The sequence below is a fragment of the Mauremys mutica genome, chromosome 5 (assembly GCF_020497125.1).
Source record: "Mauremys mutica isolate MM-2020 ecotype Southern chromosome 5, ASM2049712v1, whole genome shotgun sequence".
In the NCBI taxonomy this organism is placed as follows: Eukaryota; Metazoa; Chordata; order Testudines; family Geoemydidae; genus Mauremys; species Mauremys mutica.
The window spans coordinates 1,343,439-1,352,949 of NC_059076.1; positions in this window are offsets into that span (position 1 = coordinate 1,343,439).

The following is a 9,511-nucleotide window of genomic DNA, read 5'->3' on the forward strand; positions in this document are numbered from 1 at the left end:
GGGCGAAGAGAGAGAGCGTGTTGGCCAACACACTAGAGTAGAGAGCGAGAGAGAAACATGGGAGGAAGTCAAGCAACTCATCACCTGGAGTCATCCTCCTCGATACAACCTTCTGCTGCGGAGTAGAAACTGTTCCTGACCAGAGAAGTGAGCCACCTCTGAAAATGGGACCTTTTCTCCCTCGTAACCCACAGCTAGTGGGGAACCTTTTCCTACACACCCAGCCCTACATTACCGAGCTACCCAACTTGAACTCAGGCGGGGTGTGAGCAGAGCCCTCCCCAAACCAGACACTTATGTCACTGACAGTGGCCTCTACTCAGCTCCCAGATGGATGGTGCTTGTCTGGGCTCAACAATGATCGCAGTCTCGCTGCTCTCACTCACTTTCCACCATGTCATGGCAGTAAACTGATGCTTGACTTCTTTTCTCTTGGTACTAAACCCAGGACAAAGGGGAAAAACCCAAAAAATTAGCATCACCGCCTGCAATGTGTTGTTGTCTTTTCATTTCACATCTCCCATATCCCACGGCTCCGCTCGCAACCCGTCTCCCATTACTACTATAGAACCCATTGTAACGGCACGCAAAATAGTCACTTTGTTCAGGAGATTCTTGTCCTTTCCCCAGCCTTAATACCAGAGCCTCTTGCCCAGTCAGAAACATGAGGATTATTCATGTATCTTTAGAAGGATGCCCAAGCTGCTCAGATCCACTTCTGATATATTCTCATCCAGCTAAGTCTCCTAGATGATTCCTCTGCAAACTAATGAAGCCAAACAAGAACTATCACTGTACACAGCACTACTGGTGCTTGCAATCTTGAACTCATCCCTTCCTCCCTCTTCCATCCCATCTACATCGGCCCCACTCGATGAACAGAGACCGAGTTAACACCAAGAGTCATTGCTCCACTTTAGCACCCACAGCCCCACATGACTTTCATCCCCTCCTACTACTCCAGGGCTCCCAAGACCTAACCTGTGGCGATGCACACCTAGCATGCCTGCCCATGTCCTACAAAGCAGATAGTGCAAAGATAGAGAACGGGTGTGTGTTGGCCAATATAGTAGGGAACAGAGAGAGAGAGAGACACACACACACACACGGGAAGAAGGCAAGCAACTCTCCACCTGCAGTCATCCTCCTGGATCTAACCTTCTGCTGCAGAGGACACAGCGCTACTGGCCAGAGAACTGAGCAGACCCTGAAAATGGGGACCCTGTCTCCCTCATAAGCACAGCTACTCAAAAAACAGAACAATCACCAAGACAGACACTTATCTCATTGAGAAGGGCGACTGATCTCCCAGTTGGACGGCTTGTTCGTGGCAGCAATAATTCTCGTGGTCCCATTGCTCTCGCTTGATTTCCATCGCATGAGGGCAGTTGATGCTGATGCGAGCTCTTTTTTCCCTTGGTACTAAATCCAGCAGAAGGGGAAAAAACAAACAAGTTACCATCTCTGTTAACAATGTTGGGGAGGCTCTTCTTTCTGCCTCTCCTACACAGTGGTGATCTGCCCTGAACCCTCCTCCCATCACACCTTTTGCATTACAACCAAAAAGCATCCCTTGAAACAACACCTGAAATACTCACTCTGCACAGCAGACGCTGGTCAGACGCATCAAACCTTATGAAAGGAGGAGAGCGGACTCTGACCCTCCACTTCTTTTCCCTTGGTACTGAACCCAGCACAAGGGGGAAAACAAATCAGTTACCATCTCAGTCTGCAACATGCATAGGTTCTTCTCGCATCTACCGCACCTCAGGGCTCCACCCTCAACCGTTACTCCCATTACAGCTTTAGCACTACAACTAAAAAGCAGCCCACTGCACCTACATCCAAAATACTCACTCTGCACAGGAGACTTGTGCCTTTTCCTAGTCTGAATCCCACACAGCACTATGTTCAACGAGGAAGTTCACAGTCTCTGAACAAAACTGAAGCGAGAAGAGATGAGGAATTCCAAACACTGACCCCTTACTCACAGCCAGTTATGCAGGAGGCAGAAAGCTGAGGACTGTTCATGTCTGCTTAGGATGTCCAGGCTGCTCAGGTTCCCTTCTGCAACTTTCTCCTCTGGCTGGGGCTCCTGGACAGCTCCTCTGGAAGCGCAGCTGCAAAAGCCAAGCATGAGCCATCACTACACAAAGCTCTATTGGTGGTTGAAATCTTGCCCTCATCCCTGCCTCCCTCTCCCATCCCATCTACATCGGCGCCACTCGATGAATAGAGACCAAGTTAACACCGACAGTCACCGCTCCACTCTCGCGCCCACTGCCCCGCATGATTTTTGTCACCTCCTACTTCTTCCTAGCTCCCGAGACACAGCCTGTGGGGATGCAAAGTAGCATGCCTACCCGTGTCCTGTGAAGGGAAACAGCACAAGGAGAGGAGAGGAGAGAGAGAGAGAGTGTGTGTTGGCCAACACACTACAGTACAGAGAAAGAGAGAGAGAAAAACCATGGGAGGAAGGCAAGAAACTCATGAGCTGGAGTCATCCCCCTGGATCCAACCTTCTGCTGCAGAAGAGACACACTCCTAGCCACAGAAATAACCAGATCTTGAAAATCTTGTCTCCCGAGTCAGGACTCTTTTCCAACAAACTGAGCTCCAGCTAATGTTAATTCCCAGCCTGGAGGCACGCAGGCAGTTACCAGAGTCCTCCCCAAACCAGACACTTATCTCACTGATGGTGACGGCTGCTCCACTCCCAGCTCGACGTCATCTGCATAGCCTGGAATCAACAACGCTCGCTGTCTCATGGCTCTTGCGCGCTTTCCATCTCACAACGGGGGTGGGCTCTTAACCTTTGATTTTCCCTCCTGGCTGTGCTTTGTAGCAACAAGAAAGAAGTAAAGGGTATCATCAGAATCTGCAGTGTTGTGTAGGTTCTTCTTCTCTCATCTCCCATTACACCTTTACAGATACAATTAAAAGCACACAACGCACACTCAGCCTGTGGAACTCCTCGCCAGAGTATTATGTGAAGGTCAAGCTTAATGGAGTTCAAATAATAACTAGAGAAGTTCATGGAGATCCATCAGCTATTTGTCAAGATGAGCAGGGCTGGTGCCTTTATCCTTTGTTTGCCAGGAGCTGGGAATGAGTGACAGCAGATGGATCACTTGCTTATTCCCTGTTCTGTTTGTTCCCTCTGGGGCACCTGGCATTAGCCACTGTCTGAAGAAAGTAGCCCGTTGCACCTGCATCCAAGAGAGAGCCACTGTGCAGAGGAGACTATTGTCCCTTCCCCTAGTCATAATGCCACAGAGCCCCATGCCCAACGAGGAGGCTCACAACCTCTGAAGAAATCTAGAGTTGTACGGATGAGGAATAGAGTGCCTTAATTGTTCACTCACAGCCAGTCATGGAGAAGAGAGAACGTAAGAATGGCCATAGTGGGTCAGACCAAAGGTCCATCCAGCCCAGTATCCTGCCTACTGACAGTGACCAATGCCAGGTTCACTCCCTCTGGGGCAGCTAACAGGTATATGATCAAGTGATATCTCTCCTGCCATCCATTCCACCCTCTGACAAACAGAGGCTAGGGACACCATTCCTTACCCATCCTGGCTAATGGACTTAGCATTTAAAAGAGAACTGGATCAATTCATGCAGGTTGTTAGTCCTAGCCTTCACAACCTCCTCAGGCAAGGAGTTCCACAGGTTGACTGTGCGCTGCATGAAGAAGAACTTCCTTGTATTTATTTTCAACCAGTTGCCCATTAATTTCATTTGGTGGCCCCTAATTCTTATATTAGGGGAACAAAGTAAATAAATTTTTCCTAATTCACTTTCTCCACACCACTAGTGATTTTATATACTTTTATCATATCCCCCCTTAATCTCCTCTTTTCCAAGATGAAAAGTCCTGGCCTCTTTCAGCTCTCCTCATATGGGCAACGTTCCAAACTCCTAATCATTTGAGTTGTCCATCTCTGAACTTTTTCAAGTACCAGTATATCTTTTTTTTAGATGAGGAGACCACATCTGTACAAAGTATTCGAGATCTGGGTGGGCCATGGATTTATATAAGGGCAATAAGTTCTTCACAGTCTTCTTTGGGTTTAACTATCTTGAGCAGTTTAGTATCATTTGCAATCTTTGCCACCTCACCTTTCTCCAGATTATTTATGAATAAATTGAATAGGAGTGGTCCTAGGATTGACCCTTGGGGAACACAACTAGTTACTCCTCTCCATTCTGAAAATTTACCATTTATTCCTACCTTTTGCTCCCTGTCTTTCATCCAGTTCTTAATCCATGAAAGGATCTTCCCTCTTTTCCAATGGCTATTTTATTTACCTAAGGTCCTTCACCAAAGGCTCTTATTAAAGGCTTTCTGGAAATCTAAGTACACTATGTCCCAAAATAGTCACTTTGTTCAGGAGCCTCTTGTCCCTTTCCCAGCCTTAATCCCAGAGCCTCGTACCAAACGAGGAAGCACACTGCCTCTGAAGAAAACTACAGTGAATACAAGTGAGGAATTGAAAGCACTCACCTCTTACTCACAGCCCAGTTATGCAGAAGGAAGAAATCTGAGGACTATTCAAGTTTCCTTAGAAGGATGTCCAGGCTGCTTAGGTCCAGTTCTGCATATTCTCGTCCGGCGAGGGCTCCTGGATGATTCCTCTGCAAACTAATAAAGGCAAGCAAGTACCGTCACTACACAGAGCTCTATTGGTGCATTTAATCTTGCCCTCATCCCCGCCTCCCTCTCTCATCCCATCTACATCACCCCACAAGGGCAGAGACTCAGTCAACACCCACAGTCACTGCTGCACTCTAGTGCCCACTGCCCTGTACTATTTCGGTCCCCTACTTGTTCACAGCTAACAAGACCTAGCCTGTGGGGATGCACACCTACCACACCTGCCCATGTCATGTGAAGGGATACAGTACAAGGTGAGGCAAGGACAGATAGAGAGAGAGAGAGAGAGAGAGAGACAGAGACAGTGTGTGTGTTGGCCAACACATTAGAGGAGAGAGAGAGAAAACGGTGGGATAGAATCAAGAAACTCACCAACTGGAGTCATCCTCCTGGATCTAATACGCTGAGGAGGACACACCAGTCCTGGCTAAAGACATGAGCAGCCCCTGAAAATGGAGACCTTGTCTCCCTCAAAACCACAGCTAGTCAGGAATCTTTTCTTACCAACCCTGCCCCAGCCGATGGTGCATCTCTACCTGGAGTCAGATGGAGCGTGAGCAGAACCCTCAACAAAACAGAAACTTATCTCAGTGTCGGTGGCGTCGGCTTGGCTCCCAAATGGACGGCTCTTGCCTGGCATGAACAATGCTCACAGGCTCGCTGCTCTCACTCACTTTCCATCGCATGAGGGCAATAGAATCTGACGTGTGACTTCATTTCCCTCGGCACTAAACGCAGCAGAGAGGAGAAGAACAAAGTAAATTAGCATCTCTGTCTGCAATGTTGAGTAGTCTTCATTTCACAGCTCACGTATCCCATGGCTCCGCCTTCAACTACTTCACACCTGCAACTAGAAGGGACCCATTGTAACTGCACCCAAAATAGTCACTTTGCTCAGTAGACTCTTGTCCCTTCCCCAGCCTTAATCCCAAAGAGCCTCGTACCCAACTGTGACCAAATGGGAATGTTCGCAATGTTTTCTCGGAATACTGTGTGGGTGCCTCAGTTTCCCCTATGCCTTTCTTAAATATCTAGGTGTGGGGGATCAGGGTGTATGATATTTGCAGATCCTTAGAGGGCCCCTGTGATACTGTCTGCATAGAGAATGGCCGGCACTCTCTCCTGGCAACTAATGGCCTGGGCCCCTCCTCTGTTCTCTGACACCTTCAGTTGGCCCCTTTGCAAAGAGATCCAGTGACCTCCTGGCCCGGGAAAGAGACAAAGGCCAGAGAGGAGGGGCTGGAGAGTCTCCGATTTGAGCTGGCTGGGAAAATGGAGGGGATCCCAGACGGGGCTCTGGCCTCCCTGGGGCCCCCCAAGATGGACCTACCTGAAAGGGTCCTGTGATCTGTACTTGCAAGACCTGTTTTGGACTGTGTTCCTGTCATCTAAATAAGCCTTCTGTTTTACTGGCTGGCTGACAGTCATCATGAATCGCAGGAAGCCGGGGGTACAGGGCCTTGTCTCCCCCAAACTCCGTGACACCAATGAGGAAGCACATGGCCTGTGAAGAAAACTACAGCGAGTACAGATAAGGAATTGAAAGCACTGACCTCTTACTCACAGCCAGTAAAGCGGGAGGCAGAAAGCTGAGGACTGTTCATGTTTGCTTAGAAGGATGTTCAGGCTGAGCAGGTCCACCTCTGCCAGCTTCTTCTCCGTTGAGGGCTTCTGGACAATTCCTCTGGAAGAGCAGCTGGAAAAGCCATGCATTAGCCATTACTACACACATCTCTATTGGTGCTTGAAATCTTGCCCTCATCCCCGCCTCCCTCTTCCATCCCATCTACATCAGCCCCACTCGATGAATAGAAACCGAGTTAACACCGACAGTCACCACTCCACTCCCGTGCCCATTACTCTGCATTATTTTCATCCCCTTCTACTTCTTCATGGCTCCTAATACATAGGCCGTGGGGATGCAATCTGAGCATGCCTGCCCGTGTGCTATGAAGGAAGACAGCACAAGGAAAGACAAGGACAGACAGACAGACAGAGAATGTTGGCCAACACAGTAGAAAAGAAAGAGAGAAACATGAGAGAATGGCAAGCAACTTTCCAACTGCAGTCATCCTCCCGGATCTAACTTCTGCTGCAGAGGACACACTGCTACTGGCCAGAGAACTGACCAGCCCCTGAAAATGGGGACCTTGTCTCCCTCATAACGACAGCTACTCAGGAACCTTTTCTTACAAACCCAGCCCCAGCTAACAGGGTGTCCCTACCTGGAGGAGCAGAACCCTCAGCAAAAGAGATACTTATCTCAGTGATAATAGCGGCTGTTCTGCTCCCAGATGGACGGCTGCTGCCTGGCACCAACAACGCTCGCCGTCTCGTCACTCTCACTTGTTTTCCATCATGAGGGCTGTAGACTCTCACACGTGAAGTCTTTTTCCTTCACACTAAAACCAGGGGATAAAACAAGTAAGTTACCAGCTCAGTCAGCAACGTCTCGTAGGCTCTTCTTTTCGCCTCTCCTGCACAGTGGGGCTCCACCCTCAACCCTCTTCCCATTACACCTTTAGGACTACAAGTAGAAAGCACACCTTGCAACTACACCCGACAGAGTCGCTCTGCACAGCAGACTCTGCACACTCCCCAGCCTTAATCCCACAGAGCCCCGTACCCAACAAGGAACCACATGGTCTGTGAAGAAAACTACAGTAAGTACAGATGAGGAATTGAAAGCACTGACTGCTTACTCATAGCCACTTAAGCGGGAGGCAGAAAGCTGAGATCTATTCATGTCTCCTTAGAAGGCTGTCCAGGCTTCTCAGGTCCACTTCTGCCATATTCTCGACTGGTGAGGGCTCCTGGATGATTCCTCTGCAAACTAATAAAGCCAAGCAAGAACTATCACTACACAGAGCTCTATAGCGGGGTTTAATCTTACCCTCATCCCTGCCTCCCTCTGCAGTCCCATCTACATCTGCCCCACTCAATGAACAGAGACTGAGTCAACGCCAACAGATACCGCTCTACTCCACTATCCACTACCCTGCAGGATTTTTGTCCCCTCCTACTTCTTCATAGCTCCCGATACACAGCTTTTGGGGCTGCACACGTAGCACGCCTGCCCGTGTCCTAGGAAGGGAGACAGCACAAGGAGTGGAAAGGAGAGAGAGAGTCCATGGGGCTGATCAATGGACACGTTCAGTAGGAATTTGGGGTCCGTGCATCAGTGGCTTAGTTGTATGATATCTGGGGGTGGGGACTGCACTGTGAGGTAGAGGGGTTTAGGGTTCCCAAGCTGTACTGAAGGAATGTGGGATTCATAAGCCTTGGAGAGTAAGGGCAGGGTGGAGGGGATTGAAAGGCCCCAGTGTGGCTGGGAAAAGTAACAGGAATTGGAGAGGGAAGCCTGGCTGGCTGTGGGTGGCATGGGGAAATGCAGTGCTGGGGAAGTGGGGCCCAGCAAAGGAGAAATAGGTTGGAGCCAATTGGGGTTGAGGTGTATGGATTGGGTGTCATGGAGAATGTTGGGGTGCCCTGAGATGGGGAACAGATGGGGTGGATTGGAGGGCCACGTGCAGGGGGCAGATTGGGGTGGGGTGAGCGGAGTGCTGGCAAGTCTGGGGATGCCGGAGCAGGTTGGAGGAGGTTGAATGGGTCCCGGTGGGGGGCAAGCTGGAATGCACTGAAGGAGATGCTGGGTGCATTACCTCGAGTGGCCACCTGGTGTCACTAAGTATTTTCCTCCCAGAGCAAGAGTGAAACCGGGTGGCCAGTCCAGATAATTCACAAACCATTTCCCCTCATCAAGGGACAGTGACAACGAGGGACCACTCAGGGTTAATGCACAAAGTATTTCCCTCATGGAACAGCAGTGTCAGTGGGTGGCCTCTTGGGAGAATGCAAAGAGCATTTATCTCATGGCGCAAGACAGACACCGGGTGGGCCAGGGCTGGCTCCAGACCTCAGCGCGCCAAGCGTGTGCTTGGGGCAGCCTTCCGCGGGGGGTGCTCTGCCTGTCGCTGGGAGGGCAGCAGGCGACTCTGGTGGACCTCCCGCAGGCATGCCTGCGTATGCTCCACCGGAGCCGTGGGACCGGTGACCGCCAGCACGCCCCCCCCGCGGCATGCCGCCGTGCTTGGGGTGGCAAAATTGTTAGAGCCGCCCCTGGGGTGGGCACTCTGACTACTGGACAAAGCATTTCCTTCATGGAGCAACTGTGCATCACCCTGCGTGGCCACACAGTGTCACTGTTGCTCCACGCAGGAAATGCTCTGTGCAATACCCTGCATGCCCACACGGTGTCACTGTTGCTCCATGCGCCAAATGGTCTGTGCATTACCCTGCATGGCCACACGGTGTCACTGTTGCTCCACGCGTGAAATGCTCTGTGCATTACCCTGCATGGCCACACGGTGTCACTGTAGGTCCACGCAGGAACGACTCTGTGCATTACCCTGCGTGGCCACATGGTGTCTCTGTTGCTCCACGCGCAAAATGCTTTGTGCATTACCCTGCGTGGCCACACGGTGTCACTGTAGCTCCACGCAGGAACTGCTCTCTGCAATACCCTGCGTGGCCACACGGTGTCACTGTAGCTCCACGCAGGAACTGCTCTCTGCAATACCCTGCGTGGCCACACGGTGTCACTGTAGCTCCATGCAGGAACTGCTCTCTGCAATACCCTGCGTGGCCACACGGTGTCACTGTTGCTCCACGCAGGAACTGCTCTCTGCAATACCCTGCGTGGCCACACAGTGTCACTGTAGCTCCACACAGGAACTGCTCTGTGCATTACCCTGCGTGGCCACACGGTGTCACTGTTGCTCCACGAAATAAATGGTCTCTGCAATACCCTGCGTGGCCACACGGTGTCACTGTAGCTCCATGCAGGAACTGCTC